Source organism: Hyperoodon ampullatus (assembly GCF_949752795.1).
Source record: "Hyperoodon ampullatus genome assembly, chromosome: 4".
Taxonomy (NCBI): Eukaryota; Metazoa; Chordata; class Mammalia; order Artiodactyla; family Ziphiidae; genus Hyperoodon; species Hyperoodon ampullatus.
Genome location: NC_136917.1, coordinates 75,176,493 through 75,201,396, shown reverse-complemented (window position 1 = coordinate 75,201,396; position 24,904 = coordinate 75,176,493).

The following is a 24,904-nucleotide window of genomic DNA, read 5'->3' as shown; positions in this document are numbered from 1 at the left end:
AAGAAAATGGTAATAGGAACACAGATATCAATAACTACCTGAAATGTAAATGGATTAAATGCTCCCACCAAAAGACATAGACTGTCTGAATGGACAGAAAAACAAGACCCGTATATATGCTGTCTACAAGAGACCCACTTCAGACCTAGGGAGACATACAGACTGAAAGTGAGGGGATGGAAAAATATATTCCATGCAAATGGAAATCAAAAGAAAGCTGGTGTAGCAATTCTCATATCAGACAACATAGACTTTAAAATAGACTATTATAAGAGACAAAGAAGGACACTAGATAATGATAAAGGGATCAATCCAAGAAGAAGATATAACAATTTTAAATATCTATGCACCCAACATAGGAGGACCTCAATATGTAAGGCAAATGCTAACAACCATAAAAGGGGAAATCGACAGTAACACAATCAGAGTAGGAGACTAACACTCCACTTTCACCAACGGACAGATCATCCAAGATGAAAATAAATAAGGAAACACAAGCTCTAAATGATACATTAAAACCATGTACTTAATTTATAGTTATAGGACATTCCATCCAAAAACAACAGAATACACTTTCTTCTCAAGTGCTCAAGGAACATTCTCCAGGATAGATCATATCTTGGGTCACAAATCAAGCCTTGGTAAATTTAAGAAAATTGAAATTCATATCAAGTATCTTTTCTGAACACAATGCTATGAGACTAGATATCAATTACAGGAAAAAACCTGTAAAAAATACAAACACATGAAGGTTAAACAATACACTACTAAATAACCAAGAGATCTCTGAAGAAATCAAAGAGGAAATCAAAAAATACCTAAAAACAAATAACCATGAAAACACAATGACCCAAAACCTATGGGGGGCAGCAAAAGCAGTCCTAAGAGAGAAGTTTATAGCAATACAATCCTACCTCAAGAAACAAGAAATATCTCAAATAAACAACCTAACCTTACACCTAAAGCAATTAGAAAAAGAAGAAGAAAAAAACCCCAAAGTTAGCAGAAGGAGAGAAATCATAAAGATCAGATCAGAAATAAATGAAAAAGAAATGAAGGAGACAAAGGCAAAGCTCAATAAAACTAAAAGCTGGTTCTATGAGAAGATAAACAAAATTGAAAAACCATTAGTGAGACTCATGAAGAAAAAAGGGAGAAGATTTAAATCAACAGAATTAGAAATGAAAAAGGAGAAGTAACAACTGAACCTGCAGAAATACAAAGGATTATGAGAGATTACTACAAGCCACTATATGCCAACAAAATGGACAACCTGGAAGAAATGGACAAATTCTTAGAAAAGAACCAACTTCCGAGACTGAACCAGGAAGAAATAGAAAATATAAAGAGACCAATCAAAAGCACTGAAATTGAGACTGTGATTAAAAATCTTCCAACAAACAAAAGCCCAGGACCACATAGCGTCACAGGCGAATTCTATCAAACATTTAGAGAAGAGATAACACCTATCCTTCTCAAACACTTCCAAAATATAGCAGAGGGAGGAACACTCCCAAACTAATTCTACAAGACCACCATCACCCTCATACCATAAACAAAGATGTCACAAAAAAAGAAAACTATAGGCCAATATCACTGATGAACACAAATGCAAAAATCCTCAACAAAATACTAGCAAACAGAATGCAACAGCACATTAAAAGGATCATACACCATGATGAAGTGGGATTTATCCCAGGAATGCAAGGATTCTTCAATATACACAAATCAATCAGTGGGATACACCATATTAACAAACTGAAGGATAAAAAACATGATCATCTCAGTAGATGCAGAAAAAGCTTTCAACAAAATTCAACACCCATTTACGACAAAAACCCTCTAGAAAGTAGGCATAGATGGAACTTATTTCAACATAATAAAGGCCATATATGACAAGCCCACAGCCCACATCATTCTCAATGGTGAAAAACTGAAACCATTTCCACTAAGATCAGGAAGAAGACAAGGTTGCCCACTCTCACCACTATTATTCAACATAGTTTTGGAAGTTTTAGCCACAGCAGTCAGAGAAGAAAAAGAAATAAAAGCAATCCAAATTGGAAAAGAAGTAAACTGTCACTGTTTGCAGATGACTTAATACTATACATAGAGAATCCTAAAGATGCTACCAGAAAACTACTAGAGCTAATCAATGAATTTGGTAAAGTAGCAGGATACAAAATTAATGTACAGAAATCTCTTGCATTCCTATACACTAATGATGAAAAATCTGAAAGTGAAATTAAGAAAACACTGCCATTTACCACCTCAACATAAAGAATAAAATATCTAGGAATAAACCTACGTAAGGAGACAAAAGACCTGTATGCAGAAACCTATAAGACACAGATGAAAGAAATTAAAGATGATACAAACAGATGGAGAGATATACCATGTTCTTGGATTGTAAGAATCAACATTGTGAAAATGACTATACTACCCAGAACAATCTATAGATTCAATGCAATCCCTATCAAATTACCAACTGCATTTTTCACAGAACTAGAAGAAAAAATTTCAAAATCTGTATGGAAACACAAAAGACCCCGAATAGTCAAAGCAATCTTGAGAAAGAAAAATGGAGCTGGAGGAATCAGGCTCCCTGATTTCAGACTATATTACAAAGCTGCCGTAATCAAGACAGTATGGTAATGGCACAAAAACAGAAATATAGATCAATGGAAGAGGATAGAGAGCACAGAGATAAACCCACTTACCTATGGTCAACTAATCTATGACAAAGGAGGCAAGAGTACACAATGGAGAAAAGACAGCCTCTTCAATAAGTGCTGCTGGGAAAACTGGATAGCTACATGTAAAAGAATGAAATTAGAATGCTCCCTAACACCATACACAAAAATAAACTCAAAATGGATTAAAAACCTAAATGTAAGGGCAGACACTATAAAACTCTTAGAGGAAATCATAGGCAGAACACTCTATGACATAAATCATAGTAAGATCCTTTTTGACCCACCTCCTAGAGAAATGGAAATAAAAACAAGAATAAACAAATGGGACTTAATGAAACTTAAAAGCTTTTGCACAGCAAAGGAAACCATAAACAAGACGAAACGACAACCCTCAGAATGGGAAAAAATATTTACAAATGAAGCAACTGGCAAAGCATTAAACTCCAAAATTTACAAGCAGCTCATGCAGCTCAATATCAAAAAAAACAAACAAACAACCCAATCCAAAAATGGGCAGAAGTCCTCAACTGACATTTCCCCAAAGAAGATATACAGATTGCCAACAAACACATGAAAGAATGCTCAACATCACTAATCATTAGAGAAATGCATAGCAAAACTACAATGAGGTATCACCTCACACCAGTCAGAATGGCTATCATCAAAAAATCTACAAACAGTAAATGCTGGAGAGGGTATGGAGAAAAGGGAACCCTCTTGCACTGTTGGTGGGAATGTAAACTGATACAGCCACTATGGAGAACAGTATGGAATTTCCTTAAAAAACTAAAAATAGAACTATCATATGACTCAGCAATCCCATTACTGGGCATATACACTGAGAAAACCATAATTCAAAAAGAGTCATGTACCACAATGTTCATTGCAGCTCTATTTACAATTGCCAGGACATGGATACAACCTAACTGTCCATCGACAGGTGAATGGATAAAGGAGATGTTGCACATATATACAATGGAATATTACTCAGCCATAGAGAGAAATGAAATTGATTTATTTGTAGTGAGGTGGATGGACATAAAGTCTGTCATGCAGAGTGAAGTAAGTCAGAAAGAGAAAAACAAATACTGTATGCTAACACATATATATGGAATCTAAAAAATAAATAAATAAGTATGAAGAACCTAGGGGCAGGAGAGGAATAAAGATGCAGACCTAGAGAATGCACTTGAGGACACGGGGACGGGGAAGGGTAAGCTGGGATGAAGTGAGAGAGTGGCATGGACTTATATACACTACCAAATATAAAATAGATAGCTAGTGGGAAGCAGCCGCATAGTACAGGGAGACTAGCTCAGTGTTTTGTGACCACCTAGAGAGGTGAGATAGGAAGGGTGGGAGGGAGACACAAGAGGGGGGAGATATAGGGATATATGTATATGTATAGCTGATTCACTTTGTTATAAAGCAGAAACTAACACACCATTGTAAAGCAATTATACTCCAATAGAGATGTTTAAAAAAACGAGGGGGGGGCTTCCCTGGTGGCGCAGTGGTTGAGAGTCCGCCTGCCGATGCAGGGGACACGGGTTCGTGCCCCGGTCCGGGAAGATCCCACGTGCCGCAGAGCGGCTGGGCCCATGAGCCATTGCCACTGGGCCTGCGCGTCCGGAGCCTGTGCTCTGCAACGGGAGAGGCCACAAGAGTGAAAGGCCCGCATACTGCCAAAAAAAAAAAAAGGTTTCATATGACCAGGAGAAAAGGCTAAGTAAACACACATTGTTGCAGAGGTGATTTTGGGAACTGGTGGAAGTTCATTTCTAATTGCTTCAATTTCTTCTCTGAAATACATAGTTAAGTGTAAAGATGGAGGAAAGGTGTTTGGTGGGGGAGGAGTTGGTGGATGTGATTAGACCATGTGAGTTTTCTCATTGGTGCTTATCAAAGTTAGGGTCCTACCCTCCTACAGAGACTGGAAGACAGGGGCCCTATCTTTCAGGATGATCACATTTCAATGGGATGGCTCCCAGATCCTTGAGAAAGACTTTCCTGGGTTGTAAAAGTGTCAAGAGTCTGAGAGATTTACATCTCATAGCAACAGTGAAATATACTACTATTGAAAGTTTTCTATGATAAATGCTCTAAGAAAAGAAAGGTCTGGGGGACTTCCCTGCTGGCACAGTGTTTAAGAATTCCCCTGCCAATGCAGGGGACACGAGTCTGATCCCTGGTCCAGGAAGCTCCCACATGCCTTGGAGCAACTAAGCCCGTGCGCCACAACTACTGACCCTGTGCTCTAGAGCCCATGAGGCACAACTACTGAAGCCCGCGTGCCTAGAGCCTGTACTCCACAACAAGAGAAGCCACTGCAATGAAGAGTAGCCCCCACTCACTGGAACTAGAGAAAGCCCATGCACAGCAACAAAGACCCAATGCAGCCAATAAATAAATAAATAAATGTTCCTTAAAAAAAAAAAGATAAAAAAGAAAAGGTCAGGAGCATATAGTCAGGAAGAAACCTATCAAAAGTTTATTCAAGCTGAGGGGAACATTATGGCTGTCTTGATCATACTAAAGGCCAACATGGGGTGAGTGACATGAATTGAAAGTAAGATCCATCAGCCTAATTATGTACTTTTCTCTTACCACAATTCTATGGATTGTCGAAGGTTGATTTAACTAGAATTGCTAAGTGAGTATTATGAAGCAATAGAAGTACAAAGAAGAAGAGGATGTCTGCAAAGAAGTGATTAGAATGAAAGACCATGAAATTTAAGAACACACAATTTAGGGGGAAAGGGAGAACATGAAATTAAAAGGGACAGTGAAAAAGTAGTAATCTTACTGGTTTGAAGGTTCTGATAAGGTTAAAGGATTATTTGGACTGTATGAGAGTTGAAAAGATAGAAGGTGGTGGTCAGAGGTGTGGTGCTTCAAATTGACAAGACCTAGAGAGTGACCATAGGACAGAGTAGCTGATGGAGAACAGGACAAGATCCGTGCAAGAAAGGAAGTTTGAACGGACAAAACATATGAATATTCAATCACCATGAACAGTGACAGGAGTGGTACTGGAGAAAAGGAAAGTAAGCCAGAAGCTAAAATCTTTAAGGAGTAAAAATCAGTGAACAGGGAGCCAAGGTAGATTATAAATTACACTTAAATTAGGGGTAATTATGTTTTTCTATTGCCTAGCTGTTTACCAGACAATGGAATGACTGGCACTAGAATGCAAAATCTTCATTCCCTCAAATAAATCCACTGAGCAAAAAATTTTAAGGAAATATAGTTAAACATTTACTTCTTTGGAGAAAAGATTGTGAATGATTTGAATTTTCTTGTTTGTTCCTCTCTCCTTTGTTCTCATTTGTACCACAAATGAGAATTAAATACATTTTTAACCAGGAAATGGTAATAATGAAAGAAGGAAAATAATCAAAAACTTCTAATATGTCATTGTGTCTAAATTAAGTTACCTTGTGATCACAAACAGTCAATTGTTCCTTTACTTAACATAAAACAAAATGTTCAATACCAGTTTCCATTTCATAAATATTTCCATTCATTATTTCCCATGATTTCAAGGGGAAATTAAACTCAGCAAACTTTGGAGCTGTGAGCTGTGGCTAGAGCATGGTGTTATTTTTCTGCAAGTCTTATTTAAAATACTTCTGTTTGAGCCAAACTGCAAAAATTCTTCTTTGAGAGTCAATTAGCCAATATATTTTTTTAAATTATGGGAACCATATGGCCTTGCAATTTCCAGGAAACTTTAATGACAATAAACTTAATTTCCATAAATTCATGTCACAGAATCCCAGCTTTTCTGCCTGACCTACGTTTCTGGTTTTTTCAGTTAAACCTCAAGCCTATGGCTAAATGCTGTTTTTGAGAGGCATCCAGTCTGCTTTCTAAAACCATTCTCCTTTAACTTTTTATTTAGTAAGTTTCTTTAGGCAAATTATTGATACTTATAGTTTGTCTTATAGTTGTGGCTCATAACAAAGAGTTAGAATAACAAACAGCTTGGGGACTTCTTATATTTATTTTGAATCTGATAACATAATCAATAGCCATTTTTTAACATCTTAATTGTAGTCAAATTGCTTTATATTGTTGTGTTACTTGCTGCTGTATAACAAAGTGAATCAGCTACACCTATATATATATCCCCATATCCCCTGCTTCTTAGTATGATTTTAGGGCAGCCTCTCTGCTAATGGGTGGGGTTGTGTTCCTGTCTTGCTAGTTGTTTGCATAGGGTGTCCAGCACCGGAGCTTGCTGGTCATTGAGTGGAGCTGGGTCTTGGCATTGAGATGGAGATCTCTGGGAGATGTTTGCTGTTTGATATTACATGGGGCCGAGAGGTCTCTGGTGGTCCAATGTCCTGAACTCAACTCTCCCACCTCAGAGGCACAGGCCTGACACTCGGCAAGAGCACCAAGACCCTGTCAGCCACACGGCCAGGTACGTGGGGAGTTTCTCGCCTTTTGGGAGGTCTGAGGTCTTCTGCCAGCGTTCAGTAGGTGTTCTGTAGGGGTTGTTCCACATATAGATGTATTCTTGATGTATTTGTGGGGAGGAAGGTGATCTCCATGTCTCACTTCTCCGCCACCTTGAGGGTCCTCTCAAGAGCCATTCTTTTAAAGAGTGATGTAACAATAGTCATTTTCATCTCTTTTCACTTAAAACTGCAGAGACTCCCAACCAAATTAATCAAATGCTTACATGAACTCTGAGTGCCAAATTTTCTTTAGTGCCTTAATTAAAAAGTGATTATTACAAAAACCCAATGCATTAAACTTAAACCTGGCAGTGTAATACGGACAAGGTTTTATATGAAAGACTTCCAGATTAGCAAGCAACTCAGCCCTGTCAGCACATGTTCCAAAATGAGTTAGCTCTGACCCTGCCTCCCCTCTCAGCGAAGTCATCTTTTTAGAATGCTTTACATTTCATCTCTTTAAATTTGATAGAGTTTTTTAAAAAAACTTTTGCAAGCATTTATCTAATATATTGGTTAAGTTTATGTCAGGTCGAAGGGGGATGTGAGACTTGAATATCAGAATTTTAGATCTGAAATATTCCTGGTTTTACTTCCCAACATTAAATCAATGGAATCTAAAAAGTCAGAAAGATGTCTTTACTTAACGAATCCTGCTCAAAATTATGTTCTCTGGCAGTCATTTCTTACTTACTGATTGGTATTACTCTGCCCATTATAATTGGTATTACTCTGCAAATGCTTACTTGTCCTTAATAGCAACCTCTAAATTATTGAAACTCTGAAGCTAACCTAAAAATCCAAATTTTGTAACAGAAGTTTGCTAAAATTAACTAGAAGTCTCTAGGTTATATATATTTTTTAAAGTTTTATACTAACATGACTTTAGACATTGCCTAGTTGGCATAATTTTCTTAGATTAATTGAAACTTGAAACAATACATTCTTAGTGCCCGTTAGAGTACCTTGCGGGCATATTCCTCATTCACGATTTTCAAATCAAAAATATAAAGCATAAAACAGTTATGTCAAAGTGGTAATTAATTTTAAATCCTGCTTAAGTCACACTTGTATATAGTAGAGAGACATCAGTTTTCTCTTTCCAGTGGGGAAGGTCAAGGTCATAGGTTAAAAACAAGGAATTCATGCAATTTTAGACCTTTAAGCATCACTTTTTTCCTTGCAAGAGGTGAAGACTTGAATTATCCATTGTTTGGAAAAAGTAAAAGTGATAATGAAAGAGTTTGTCTGGAATGTGAGCAGATCTACAACTATCTGGACCATGTATCCTTAAAATATTACTGTATTTTTTTCCTTCCTAGATCTGTACATTACTGCTTGTTTTCAGCGAGCCATATGTATAGATTCTGGAACAAGAAGTTACTTAAAGGGAATCAGAAGCAGAGACACAAAATACCACAGAAAAGCCTGCTATCCTGATCTTCTAGTCAAGAATGTGTTGTTCTTCATGGTGCTACCTCACATGGTTGTTCTTAAAGCTGAATAATTCAGATTTCAGTAGATGTTCTGATATGAGATTATTGTATTGGAAGCATAAGACCAAACCACGTACCTATAGGTGGGAGTGGGATTTTAACTAAGGAGAGCGGATATTCTGACTGCTAATCATTCAATGACAAAGATGAAAATGAAGATGGAAGCCTTTCACTAGAAGTGCTAAAGAAACTGATTCCTCTCTCAGGATCCTGGAAGCAGTTTTTAATAGAGATAGTTAAAATACACCTTTTGGGTAAACTTGCTTTTTGTAAATTGAAGTTTGCTTTACAATATTGTGTTAGCTTCAGGTGGAAAGCAGAGTGATTCAGTTATACATATTTTTTCAGATTATTTTCTATTATAGAAAGACAAATATTATATGATACCACTTATATGTGGACTCTAAAACATGGTACAAATGAATCTATTTACAAAACAGAAACAGACTCATAGACTTTGAAAACAAACTTATGGTTACCAAAGGGGAGAGGGAGGGGGGTGTGATAAATTAGGAGTATGGACTAAGAACTACATACTACTATATATAAAATAGATAAGCAACAGGGATTTACCATATAACACAGTGAACAATATTCAGTATCTTGTAATAAACTTGCCTTTGTTAAGTGGCATGAGGGTAGCAACTGGGCCAAAGTGCAGCCTGGAAAGGCTTCTGAGATTGGGTTATATCTCGTGGTGTCTCCATGCAGTCACATTCAGCAGCTGTCATAGTTGATTTACACCAGACCTCCCTTCCATTATTCCCAAGCTTTCTATATTCTGCTTACAAGTTACAATCTTCACCTCCATTTTCTCTGTGAGTAAATGAGGGAAACTGTGTGCCAATCCTTGAGAGAAATATATTACTTGCGGGAGAGAGAAGCAGCAAGTTAAGAGGTATTCACCTTGAGATGGCAGCAGGTAACCAGAAATGGAGGGCAAAGTGGCCATTGGGAGTAACAGAGCATTAGTCCACAGTGTGACATATGACTGATGTGGCCAGTGGCTGCCAGAACGAAACTGTGGGGCATAAAGAATTCCTGAGAAATCCTCTGTAATACTGGAGGAGGAAAACCTGCTAAAAGATTAGACATCATGCATTCAAGTGTGTATAAGGAATTTAGCCATTTTGATTCGGACATTGTTTCCGTATTAACACTCATAATTAAATAATTCTACTGAAGTTTTCTTTCCTGGTTTTCATTTTTTAATGCTTAGATAGTGGACCTGAGACTGCTATCCTTAGAAAAGCCTGCTTTCAAGGTTGGCTCTTGGCTGTCACATGAGATCTAATGGAACATGGGACACAGGGACATATATTTGATGTCCAGTAGTGTGATATATAGTGTTGAAAGGGACATTATTCCCAATTCTATATCTAACTCAAGTGTCTGCAGACCAATGAGAAAGGTAGGGAAAGATGGCACCATCTTGGCATTCTGGTTGGCATCCCAGGCTTATTAATTCGTTTATGTCTTCATTCAACATTTATTAAGCCTCTCTAGTGTTAGGCACTGTTATAGGCACTAGGTATAGCATAGTGAACAAGATAAAGTACTGCTTAATAAAAGTCAAACAATAAAAAAAATACCTAAAGAAAAAATATACAATGTCTGGTAGCAATAAGAGCTATAAAAATAACTAAAACAGGGAAAGAGAACAGAGCGTGGGAGAGGTGGTGGGGGGGACAGCCTCTGGCAAGGAAGGGTTTCTCACTAGGGGCACCTGTAACAGCAGCAGCTTCCTTCAGGTTCTCTGTGGACACTGAACATCTATGAGGGAATCAGAAGAGAATAGGACAGAATGGTCTTTGAGCACATTCAAGACAACCAGGGAAACCCAGAAACAACTGCAAAGACTTTGGAAGAGTATTGGTGTCCTGGTTATGTATTTAGGAGTCAGAGCCATTGAAATTTGAGTTATTACTATTAGTGTGACTTCATTGGCATCCAGAATCAGTCAAGACATAGGGATATTCAGATTATACAGTTATACAGTTAATGGCACAACACACAAATAGAGCGATTGAGAAAGACAAACAGAAACATGGAACTGGAGCAAAGATCACAGGTCACATATGAATAGATACATTTTGATGTCATAGAAACAGTGGTTAAGACAACAATAACAAAATAATAACACAATATCAAGACAAGCAAGGGTCAAAGTTGGAGTCTTAAGGAGTGTTCACATTTAGATTCAAGGGGAAGAAACAGCAGAAAAGACATTAATTTAAGGAGAAGCAAAATAGAGAAATAGCAAGAATACAAACAAAGAGAGCATCCAAAAACACCTAAGGGTATTCAATAGTGCCAAATTCTACAAAGAGAATAGGAAAGATGCTAAGAAAAATGTTAAGAAGATGAATTTGTTTAAAGGATAGGTAGGAACTACAAGAGGAAAGCATCGTTAGTGTGACAGAATATGAAGTTAGGTTTTATGGTGCTATAAGGGAATTCAGATGAAACAGTTTTAGATAAGTTACCTTGAGCACTGGACCAAGAAAGCAAAGAGAAAGCTAGGATGCTGCTAACAGATGTGCCTATCACAGAGCCAGCAATTAAATAGGCACTTATTAATTTTTAAATAAATAACTTGATGAGTGAATAAGAATTTAGCTTTGTTTTATAATGAAGGAAAGCAGAGGGGAGGAGCCTATGAGAAGAGAATAATTGGTTACTGGAGACAGGAGGGATAATGATGAGGGTAATATATGGAAAGAGAAGGAATTAGACCTAGAATGTAGAGATGTGTGCACTTCCTTTGAAGCAATAAGATAGATATAACACTTTTGATGTTTCAAGATGAAGATTAAGCTGTATATATGAGTTAGTACTTGATTACTTCAATCTCCTCTGAGAGACTGGGAGCAAGGAAACTAGAAAAACTCGTGGGGGCTATAGTGTAACAGATCTGGAAATGACTCAAATTTTTGAAATTTTGATCATAAAATGTTAGCCCTCCCAAAGCAGGGACATTCTATTTTAAGATCTATCCTGCCTATCCTCCTCAATCTCCCACCCAAATATGCTGTTAAAAGACTAGGGACACAAATGCAAATAGAGGAGAATTTACAGATTTACAGGAAGTTGATGTTAGGCAGCAAAGGTGTCTAGTTAGGGTGGCTTTGCAGGTGTAGGTAAAATTTTGGCTATTGATGGCACCCAACTAGAGACCTCTGATGGGTTCCTAACTTCAGATTCTTACCACATAGAATTTTACCAAAATTGACATGTGTTCAAGGCATTTGTCAGTCTTTGTTGGCCTTTTTTAACTCACACAAATGGCCCTGCATAAATTTTAGTAAGGTGGTAAAAGCAACCCTTAAGTGCAATGTTAAATTGCCTGTGTTCTAGGCAAAACAGTCTGACATAAATTGCAGCAATGTTTTCTTAGGTCTGTCACCCAAGGCAATAGAAATAAAAGCAAAAATAAACAAATGGGACCTAATCAAACTTATAAGCTTTCACACAGCAAAGGAAACCATAAACAAAATGAAAAAACAACCTACAGACTGGGAGAAAATATTTGCCAATTATACAACCAAAACTGGGTTACTTTCCAAAATATACAAACAGCTCATACAACTCAATAACAAAAACCCAAACAACCCAATCCAAAAAATGGGCAGGAGGCCTAAATAGACATTTTCTAAATAAGACACTCAGATGGCCAATAGGCACATGAAAAGATGCTCAACATCGTTAATTATTAGAGAAATGCAAATCAAAACTACAATGAGGTACCACCTCACACCAATCAGAATAGCCATCATTAAAAAGCCTGCAAATAACAAATGCTGGAGAGGATGTGGAGAAAAGGAAACCTTCCTACACTGTTGATGGGAATGTAAATTGATGCAGCCACTATGGAAATCAGTATGGAGGTTCCTTAAAAACTAAACGTAGAGTTGCCATATGATCCAGCAATCCCACTTCTGGGCATATATCTGGAGAAAACTTTGATTTGAAAAGATACATGCACCCCAATGTTCATAGCAGTACTATTTACAATACCCAGGACATGGAAGCAACCTAAATATCCACTGACAGCAGAATGGATAAAGAAGATGTGGTATATATACACAATGGGATACTACTCAGCCATAAAAAAAAAAAAGAATGAATTAATGCCATTTGCAGCAACGTGGATGCAACTAGAGATTATCAACTAAGTGAAGTAAGTCAGAAAGATAAATACCATATGATATCACTTATATGTGTAATCTAAAATATGATGCAAATGAACTTATTTATGAAATAGAAACAGACTCACAGACCTAAAAAACAGACTGGTGGTTACCAAAGGGGAAAGGGGTGGGGAGGGATAAATTAGGAGTTTGGGATTACCAGATACAAACTACTACATATAGAATAGATAAACAAGAAGTTCCTACTGTATAGCACAGGAAACAATATACAATATCCAGAAATAAACCATAATAAAAAAGAATATGAAAAAGAATATATATATTATATATAACTGTACACCAGAAACTAATATAACATTATAAATCAACTATACTTCAATAAAAAATTAAATTCCCTATGTTCCACTAACAATAAAAATTTAATGAGCATATTTTAAATGGAATACCTGATAGTATTTACATGTGTTTTTCATTTATCTTAAGTAACATATTTTTACCTCAAATTACATTTGTATCCATCACACTTTCACCATGGAAAAAGCCTAATAACCTATATTTTTAACCACAAAGATGTAAAATTTACTTTAGCAATTCCAGAAGGGAAAGAGCATATGAGAAACTCATACCCAGGGTTCCCTTACCTCCAAAAACACGAAAGTTGAAAACTGTAATTTTAAAGAAACTAAAACAGCCAAGAGAAGAAGAGAGAAATGAGTATTACAGAGATCTGTTTCTGGAGAACTGGGCTAAAATTTAAAATAATTTTCCTGAAGAAATTAGGCCATAAATGACATCTAAGTATTGTTTGAATAGTACTGCTCAATAAGTGATTTCATAATAAGAGTTTTGGACCATCCTGGGACTGCAACCACAATTTAACACCATTACTGTGCAAAAACAAAAAGGCATTCCTGATCCCAAACAAATGACTGATAAGTGATGCAGTCACTACAAACCATTTTGTGATAGCCCTTCTTTATACTCTGGGCATAGCAAATGTAAGACTCTAGGCTATCTCAGGAAATGAGATGGCAAATAGGTTTTATTCCATGTGCCAACTTCAATCAGTTGGTGTGTTATGCTAAGAAGTACTGTTATTCATTATTTATGTCTTTCATGGACATGACCGAGAGTAAGATGGTACTACTACCATTTGTTTTAGAAGATGGAGAGAAGTGAGGACAGAGAAAGTGAACTGAAGGGTTTTGTTTTCTCCCATCTTAATTAATTCACAGCATTTATCTTCAAAAAGGAGGCAGACAAAGGAGTAGCTGACATGTGAAATAGGTGTGAAATAGGAGAACTTCCCCCCAATGGCCCCCTTCTGTGTCTCTCAGGCTGATGATGAAAGAAAACAGAGAGGATGAGGCCAAACTCACTGAGGCAACCAGAGATGGCAAAAAAAGGAATAGCAACCTAACAGTTCCCAAGTCAGTGCAGAAATTCTTGAAGTTCAGACATTTTGGAGAATATGACTTGGAGTGACCTCATGTGTACTAAAAGATGATTCAAGATCAGAATTTCATTGTCGCCATAACTAAGGTTGACAAATGATAACTTTGTATTTTCTTTCTTCATAAGCAAACTTATTTCTATTCTATAGCATTTTAAACAGGAGCTTGCTAGTTAAAGAGAGAAAATAAATTTGAGGCAAATAATTAGAAGTACCATTTCTATTTAAAAAATTTTCAAACAAATAAAGAAACCCAAAGGCCATTAGTTTTGACTTGGCGTCTTGGCCTGCACCAACAAAAGCAACAACTAATTACATCTCCTGTTGATCACTGTTATTATAAATGGAGTACAGATCTGAATAAAAGATACAGTTGACCTTTGAACAACATGGGGGTTGGGGCACTGATCTTCCACGCAGTCGAAAATCCACATGTAATGATAGTCGGCCCTCTATATTCACAGTTCTCTGTATCTGTGAATTCAATCAACCATGGACCGTGCAGTACTGTAGTATTTACTATTAAAAAAATTTGCATGTAATTGGACCCGGGCAGTTCAAACTTGTATTGTTCAAGGGCCAACTGTATTTCTTAACAAAGCAAGATAAAATAAAAACAAAAATTTCAAGCAATACCTGACGGCTAAATGAGGCCAGCATTTTAGTAGGCAAAGAGCAAAGGAATAAACCTCTCTCTATGCATTTGCTCCTGTATGGACATGAAACTAAAATTTACAATTAATTCATGATATTTAATTTCATTTTGGGTGTTACATATAAGCTTTGATTTCTCATCAATTTTGACATAACTTTCAACCTAAATATGTTAAACTTCTATTTTTTAAGAAAATTTATAAGAAATCACTTAGAAGAAGAAATTCATACTGATAATCATTTTCTCAAAAATTATTTAGTATAGAATTAGTTTTAGGAAAGATAGAACCATTAGTTCTCAAGCTTATATATCACATTAGTGACTTTTAAAAGATACCTAATATTTAAACTATTTGTTTCTGAGTACTGTTATTTTATATTAAAATAAAACAATTTCCCTTTATTGCTGACTAGTTTTCCAAAGGTTGATCAACTATTTATTTTTTTGAAATTGTTATGTCATAGTCAGCTAATTAATGGTGCACTATAAGATATTTCATAAGTTAATTTTGTAGAAGAAAGGTTCGCACTGTACATATTTTTTCAAAGTCACATAATTAATCATTACTAGCTCTTTTGCATTCTGAAATAAATATTTTGGTTGCTAACCTAATTATAATTTTGGTTGCTAATCTAATTATAATTTAAGACTAAAGAAAGAGATCAAAATAATCTATGGAAGTGACTGGAGCTAGATCACTGCTGGTAGAATTTATATTTTATAACAGTTATTTATTAATAGTTATCATCACTTTATGAAATAGATTTAATGTTCTGGTGGGTTTTGTAAAGTTGTGAGATTGCCCATTTTATGTGGTGTTCCTTACACAAGTCTCTACTGTTGCAAAACTTGTACATCTATACCAATTAACCAAATATTTGTAAATATTTAATGTCCACTCAAACATCCTCTGTGGCTTATTGCTAGTGAGTACTTATGCCATCTCATCAAGTCCTTTGTCAGGAATTCTCATATGAACAGTTGAGTATTCTAAACATCAACAATAATTTTTTTTTAATGCAAAGTAATTCCTAAGTAAACTTGCACATCTTGTCAAAGATTGCTTAAAAGTAGTGTTGGAGGGCTTCCCTGGTGGCGCAGTGGTTGGGAGTCTGCCTGCTGATGCAGGGGACATGGGTTCATGCCCCGGTCTGGGAAGATCCCGCATGCCGCGGAATGGCTGGGCCCGTGAGCCATGGCCACTGAGCCTGTGCGTCCGGAGCCTGTACTCCACAACGGGAGAGGCCACAACAGTGAGAGGCCCACGTACAGAAAGAAAAAAAAAAAAAAAAGTAGTGTTGGAGAATGAGTTGAATCATATCAAAACTCTTCACAAATGAAGATTTAACTAAGCTATACCAGTTAACTGAAGAAGGGAATGAGAAAGAATGATGAAAGGAAAGTGTTTTCAAACAGAATGATTTGAATATCAAAGAATCAACAGTGGTCTTTAGAAGAATTTATAAAACTCTCAGATTTTTTTGGGGGGGAGGGGTGCATAAGTTGTCCTCTCTAAGGTCACATGGTAAAAGGCAAAGGTGAAATACAGGAATTAGTAGTGGTTTATCAATTTGTCAACAAAATTACATTCAAAGTCCACCATTAAAATTAGGATGCAACTTTGGTTTATATACAATAAACATGTTTTCTTTATTTTTCAACATATAATCCAAATTAAACATTTCTCATTAGTCACAATAAAAATTTTATTTCCATTTTCAATGGATTCTACTGGTGACTATACCAGGTAATAATTATTCTCAGGTAACAAAGGGTTTCTTTTATATCATTTACTTTTACCAGATAAATCAAAACCTCTTTGGGGTTATTTTTTGGTTTTGTTTGAGGGAAGGTAAGGCACAGACAATCAGAAGTTTAGCGTGCCTGCATGTTTTTTTAAATACAGTTCATCGTAAGTCTCTCTTAGTTAACCAGGACTTCTGTTCATCAAAACATTATGTAAATTCAGGGTTGCTATAGAATAGTAAGAACTAGTAACAACTTAGCTTAAATGTATATGTGCATTATGACTCAGACTTTGCTTAAATATATTGTATTTTTGTGGGGGCAAAAGTGTTTGTGTGTGTGTGTGTGTAAAGAAAGAAATTTAGATGTGCAGCATATTGATAGAGGTATGAATAGAAGGAGAGGAAAATACTAAGTATGAGGATTTTCATAGGGCTCAGAAATACATTTCTTTTTCTATTTCATCAGTTTACTTTTATTGTTGTCATCTGTCCTAGAGTAAAATGGTTACTTGATAAATGCCCCAAATTAAATAAACATGACCAAATAGATTATTTTCCAGATTATATATATTTCATATTTGACACTTTTTAAATTTGGGGAACATTACTAATCTTCACAGACTATACACATATGCTTTTGTTCATTTATCAGTTTATCTGTTTTCTTATAAGAACCAATAACCAAAGTACTGATATAACATGAAGCTATTTTGGCCCAGTTCGGGGGCTCGCACATAAAAGCTCAACTGCCTTGATCATCTGGAGAAAAGGGATTCTCTCATCTCTGAGACGATGTATCTCTGTTTTCTGAAACAAGTTTCTGAAAATCAGTGTTTTACAGACATGCTTCATTTCTCTCTAATTTCAACAGCAGGCAGTAGCAATTTAAGAAAATGTAAGTAGACCTGGAATTTCATTTTCTTCCAATTTAGCGAATTCTTATTGCTGATTTCAGTAAACCTGAACTTTTTCCCTCTAGGTCCCTGGCAAAACAGCTTTCTAAAAATTTTGTTGGAAATATGTAATCACAACTTCCTTATAAGCAACATATACAAGGACACTGAGTTTAATAGGCACTGGTTGAACCCAATTTGACTGTCATATGCAAATCTCAGAAGTTTAAGGGAAACTGTACAGTACAGAAGTGTTTTTTTCATCTGACTAAATAGACAAGTAAAGGATTAATAGCCAGAGGAGAATGACTGAGAAACTTCATTTGTGTTTAAGTTTTGGGATTTATGTTACTTCCAAAATTGGCCTAGTTTTAAAATTATCTGGGGTATGTCAAATGAAAAATACCTGTAGTATATCTACCTTGCTGAGTTACATTGGCAGTTTACCAAATGTAGAAATTTTAAGGACCAGGTGGTTATGACAGATTAAAAAAAATTGGAATTTCTTGTTCTCAGTGGCAAAGGAAATAGATTTTCTGGAAGCAGAATCTTATCTTCCATAATAATATTTCACTTGCAACAGAAGATAAGTTTATTAGTGACAAAGGTAAATTTTAATTATGAAACAAGGCATCTGAACTGGTAAGTTGAAAGAAATCTCCTAAATTTTGTAAAGTTTTAAAAATATAATTAATTCCTCTGGAGCAAATGTAGCACAAAGACAGATTTTTGGAGAAAAGAGCTTAATATAGTAAATGACAAACATCTCTTGCTTTGATATGAGACGAAACTTTTTTCTACAAGTCATAGTTAGAATATTTATGGAAACAATTCCTTGGATCTCTACAACAACCCAGAAAAAAATATCAGGAAGGAGAACTTGATGTCCAAATTGTTCAAGTTCTATAAGTTTATCTTTTGGGACAAAGAGACTTCTGAAGGAATTTTTTTTTAGTAAATTAAAAAGTAACGACCACAATTGTTACCATTAAATCTGAGATGATGCTGGAAATGTGAACACACTGTCTTCCTCATACCTGTCATATGGAGAAAAGGTATTACTTTCCTACCTTTTTTTTTCACAAACCGCTGAATAACAGAAACAGCCCACAATCCCCATTTCAGGGTGGGCAGTAAAGTATGTACATAAGAAGCATCCCTTGAATATCCCACTGGCAGCTTCCTGTCATTTTTTCTTTACCATTCTGCATGTGAGATTAGAATTGAGGCCATTTTATAAAAAGACTCAAGGATGGGGGGAGAGAGGGCATGAGCAGTGGGTGAGGAACAAAAGACCAATGGGGAGGGAAACAGTTTTCTTCTGCTAAAAAAAAAGCAGTTGCTAAGGTTTTGTGATGCTATAGCCCCCATTGTTTGTCTAGGGGAAGAGAGAATCTGTCTCAAAAAGAAATCAACAAAATAAAATGCAAACTATTCTTAAACACTGGTCCCTTCTCTCAAGTTTGAACCAGAGGGCAATTGAGCATTTTCCTGAGTCTGTAGGTTAATTTGTGTTTGTTTGTCTTTTCATAAGAATCAAGAAACAGAAATCTGCTACTCCGGCAACTTCCCCATGGGGTAATGGAAGGGTGCCCAGTTTGCTGTGGGACATTATCCAGCTTTTTCATCTGTGAATTTTCCCTCCATCCAGTCTCCTTTCTCCCCCTGTCCTTCTCTCTCTCCCCTCTCCCTCCCTCCTCCTTCCTCCTTCTGTGAAGATAAAATGATCTAGCATTCAAATCCTTAGTAAACAAAGATCATTTTTTCTTGGTTTAATAAAGAGGAAAGAGGCAATTTGTTCCCTATCCCTCCTCCTTAGAGTGTCTTCTAGAAAACACAGGAGATTCAACCTTTTGATTTTCAGTGCAAGATCTAGGACTTTCTGACTACTGTAATTGTAAACCCATGTCTCTGAAATTAACCTTGAAGTCTCTCATAAGATATGCAGGAGATAATTACAAATGAGTCTTCTTGTCTCTCAAGGAGATGTCTTAATTTTTTCTATTATACTGTATAAATTTGTGTGAAATTCTGTCCAGATTTTATATTCAATTTCATGCTAGCTTACATGCTTGTAAATCTGATAATGCTTACTCAATATTAAACTGTGTTCTTTCATCTATATTGTTAAGGAAGTTGTTTTATTTCCCCAATAGTTCCTTCCTTCCCTCCTTCTTTTAGCATTTTTCTTTCTTTCCACAAATATTTACTAAGCAGATAACACTATAATAAGTAAAAAAAGACTTAGAACATGGCAACCAAAACTAAAAGGTTAAAAACAAAACAGTCACATTTGTTTCAGTATCTCTAACTTCTGCTTCAAGACTTTAAAGCACAAGTTTTGTTTTTCTTGGTAAATTAGGTGTTATTTTAATTAACTTTTAATTTTTTTTATTGCAACCACCCATTTATTGTTTATCCAGAAAATATACTTTTGCTGCATGCATTATTTTTAGTTCTGGTTGCAAGAATTCTGACAAAATATCTGTAATTCTGTTGTTTTTGCATGACTCGTGGTGCATTCTCCAATATTAATGATGCATGAAGCTTGTAAACACCTGTGCTTGAAAGGGGAAGGATTCAATTCTAAGACGTTGAACATTTCACTGCCGTCAATCAACTAAGTCTAAATGCTTCCCTTGAGTGCAAGCTTTCTTACTCTTCTACCTTTTTTCTTTTTAAATTATAACCAAAGCTAATTTTTTAAAAGCAGGATATCTGGAGTTAAGATTGCAGAGGAGTAGGAGGACATGGAATTCATCTCTCTCCACGAATGCATAGGAGTACATCTACAGATGCAACAGCTCTCACAGAACACCAGCTGACCACTAGCAGAAGATCTTGGACACCAGAAAGGACTCTAAAGATCCCTGCATAACTGGGTAGGATGAAAAAAAAAAGAAGGGAGAAGGAGGAGGGGAGGAAGTGGGACGGGACCTGCACCCTGGGAGGGGGGAGCTGAAGCAGAGGAGAGATTCCCGAATTCAGGGAAACCCCTCTCTGACGGGGAAATAGATTGGGACAGAAGGGAAGCACTTGAGGCTGTTGGAAGAGGGTGAAGTGGCCGATCTGTGGCAGATGGGACAGAGTGAGAAATACACAGACGTTCTGTACCGTGCACTACATGCCCTGGACTGGGCCATGTGTTCACAGGTGTGCAAGGGGGCTGGGAGCTGGAGCGTGAAGACTGGAGAGCAGGCCTGGAGTAAGAACTGCTACTGGCTGTGGGGAAACTGACTGAGGGGACATGAGGGAGAAATCTGCAGCAGGGAATGCTACAGAGGAAGACTGAACTACCATGGAAGCAGGGCGCTACTGCTAAGTCACATGCAGGGGGAGGAGCCACTATTGTAGCCTCTCTCTCCCAACATGCCAGCACCTGCCTATGGACAATAAAAGTAGCTCTCTCAGGGCTGGCTCTCGTGTGCCAGCTACCAAGCAATAGAAAAAGCCCCCTCAGGGCTGGCCCTCACACGCCTGCTGCCAGGTGCCAGAAGAGGCCCTCACTAGGGCCATATCTCTTGTGCCCTTGGACACCAGCTTCCCTTCACATTTGGTGCCACGGGGACTCCCGTGATCCAAGTAGTCATACCACCTCTGCGCCCAGTCTTCACTGTGGCACACCCAAGAGCTCCAAGGCAGCCTCAGTACCAGACTCCTGTGGGTGGACCACATACAGAGGTGGGGATAAAACCAAAGCTGAATCCCACGGACAGGGCAACTAAGGAAGAGGATCGAAAATCTTTCCATCAGTTGTACAAGCTGCAGATTAAATCCCCATGATCAGCTAAGTAGACCCTGAATCTATGGAATATCTGAGTAGACAATGAGTGTTCCCATAAATGAAAACGGTCTAGTTCTGGCAGCTGTGGACTTTGGGGGCATCACACGCAGGAACTGGACCAGATCAGAGACTGAGTGGTCCCCACAGGACTCACGGCAGGTCCAAAGATGAGCCCAGAGGCAGAGGAGGACCTCCTGGGGAGGCAGAGGTGGGCTGTGACTCACGGCATGTACAAGGACACCTACAGCTGAGACCCCAGGGAAACATAATTACTAATATTTTTATTATATTTTTATTATGTTTTGATTCATTCTGTTAGTTCTGGCTTTTTTTTTTTTTAGTATTTTTTATTTAGTCTTTTGGGATCCTCAATGTTTTGTAACATATTTTTTACTTTTTTATATATTTCTATTTTTACTTTGCTTTTCTGTTGTTCTGTGTTCTTTTCCCTTATTTTTCTTCTTTTTCTTTAATACATTTTTATTATTTTTTTATATTTCCATTTCTACTTTGCTTTTCTGTTGTCCTATGTTTTTCCCTTTTTATTTTATTATTATTTCTTAATCATTTTTATCAGTTTGTACTGTTTTCTTGCCTTACTCTTCAGTTGGCACCCTGCTTTGGTTTTGTTTTTAGGTTTTGTGTTTTTATTAGTTTTGATTCTAATTGTTCGATTTTCTTTTTGGGTCCTTCTGTTTGTCTGATTGCTCTCTTGCTTTTTGTTTTACTTGGTTCTGTTCTTGTTTCTTTTGCATGTGTGTGTATTTCCTTGTTTCTGTTTTTGTTTGATTTTACATTTTACCATTTCTCTGGGGTTTTGTCTTTTTTTCTTTAATATATTTTCTATATTTCTACTTCTACAGTGTTTTTCTGTTGTTCTGTCTTCTTTCCTCTTTTTTTTATTATAATTTTTGTCAATTCATTTTGTGTCTTTGCTTCATTCTTCAATTGGCATTCTGCTTTGGTTTTGTTTTTTGGTTTTGTGTTTTTGTCAGTTTTCTGTTTAATTGCTTGATTCTTGGGTTCTTTTGTTTGTCTGGTTGTTTTCTTGCTTTTTTGTTTTATTTGGTTCTGTTTTTCTTTCTTTTGTGTGTGTGCGTGTTTCCTTGTTTCTGTGTTTTTGTCTGATTTTGCTTTTTACCATTTATCTGGGGTTTTGTTAGTCTTTTTTTTTTTTTTCTTAATCCCTTTATTACCAGGATAAGTGACTTGCAGCATCTTGGTTCCTTGACCAGAAGTTGGGCCTGAGGCTCTGGGCTAGGAGCACCAAGTCTAGGATGCTGGACCACTAGAGAATTCCTGGCCACAGGGAAGATTAATCACTAAGAGCTCTCACGGAGGCCTCTATCTGAATCCAAGACCCAGCTCCACCCAACTGCCAGCAGCTGTCAGTGCTGGATGCCTCACACCAAACAACAAACAAGACAGGAACACAAACCCACCCACAGACACCCCAAAACATACCACCTGACATGGCCCTGCTCATCAGAGGGAAAAGACTCAGCTCCACCCGCCAGAACTCAGGCACCAGTCCCTCCCATCAGGAAGCCTATGCAAGCCACTGGACCAACCTTACCACCAGAGGCAGAGAACAGAAGCAAGAGGAACTGCAACCCTGCAGTCTAGGGAAAGGAGACCTCAAATACTGTAAATTAGACAAAGTGAGAAGACAGAGATATATCTTGCAGGCAAAGGAGCAAGATAAAAACCACAAGACCAAATAAATGAAGAGGAAATAGTCAAATTACCTGAAAAAGAATTCAGAATGATGACAGTAAAGATGATCCAAAATCTCAGAAATAGAATAGAGAAAATACAAGAAACATTTAACAAGGACCTAGAAGAACTAAAGAGCAAACAAACAGTAATGAGCAACACAATAACTGAAAATAAAAATACTCTAGAAGGAGTCAATAGCAGAATAACTAAGGCAGAAAAATGGATAAATGAGCTGGAAGAAAGGATGGTGGAAATAACTGCCCCAGAGCAGAATAAAGAAAAAAGAATGAAAAGAATGGAGGACAGTCTCAGAGACCTCTGGAGCAACATTAAGCACAACATTTGAATCATAGGCATCCCAGAAGAAGAAGAAATAAAGAAACAGTCTGAGAAAATATTTGAAGAGATTATAGTCAAAAAAGTCACCAACATGGGAAAGGAAATAGTCAATCAAGTCCAGGAATATCAGCTGATCTTTCAGCAGAAACTCCACAGGCCAGAAGAGAGTGGCAAGATATATTTAAAGTGATGAAAGATAAAAACCTACAACCAAGATTACACTACCCAGCAAGGATCTCATTCAGATTCAATGTAGAAATCAAAAGCTTTACAGAAAAGTGAAAGTTAAGAGAATTCAGCACCACCAAACCAGCTTCACAAAAAATGCTAAAGGAGCTTCTCTAGGCAGGAAATACAAGACAAGGAAAAGACTTACAAAAACAAACCCAAAACAATTAAGAAAATGGTAATAGGAACATACATATCAATAATTACCTTAAATGTAAATGCATTAAATGCCCACAGCCAAAAGACACAGATTGGCTGAATGGATACAAAAACAAGACCCGTATATATGCTGTCTGCAAGAGACCCACTTTGGACCTAGGGACACATACAGACTGAAAGTGAGGGGATGGAAAAAGATATTCCATGCAAATGGAAATCAAAAGAAAGCTGGAGTAGCAATTCTCATATACTTTAAAATAAAGACCTTTTTGACCCACCTCCTAGGGTAATGGAAATAAAAACAAAAATAAACAAATGGGACCTAATGAAATTTAAATCTTTTGCACAGAAAAGGAAACCATAAACCAGATGAAAAGACAACCCTCAGGATCGGAGAAAATATTTGCAAACAAAGCAAATGACAAAGGATTAATCTCCAAAATATATAAACAGCTCATGCAACTCAATATCAAGAAAACAAACAACCCAATCCAAAAATGGAAAGAAGACTGAAATAGACATTTTTCCAAGGAAGACATACAGATGGCCAAAGGCACATGAAAAGATGCTCAACATTACTAATCATTAGCGAAATGTAAATCGAAACCACAATGAGGTATCACCTCACATGGGTCAGGATGGCCATCATCAAAAAATCTACAAACAATAAATGCTGGAGAGGGTGTAGAGAAAAGGGAACCCTTCTGCACTGTTGCTGGTAATGTAAATTGATACAGGCACTATGGTGACCAGTATGGAGGTTCCTTAAAAAAACTAAAAATAGAACTACCATATGACCCAGCAATCCCACTACTGGGCATATACCCTGAGAAAACCATAACTCAAAAAGAGTCATGTCTGCCAACAAACACATGAAAGAATGCTCAACATCATTAATCATTAGAGAAATGCAAATCAAAACTACGATGAGATATCATCTCACACCAGTCAGAATGGTCATCAACAAAACATCTAGAAACAATAAATGCTGGAGAGGGTGTGGAGAAAAGGGAACACTCTTGCACTGCTGGTGGGAATGTGAATTGGTACACCCACTATGGAGAACAGTATGGAGGTTCCTTAAAAAGCTACAAATAGAACTACCATATGACCCAGC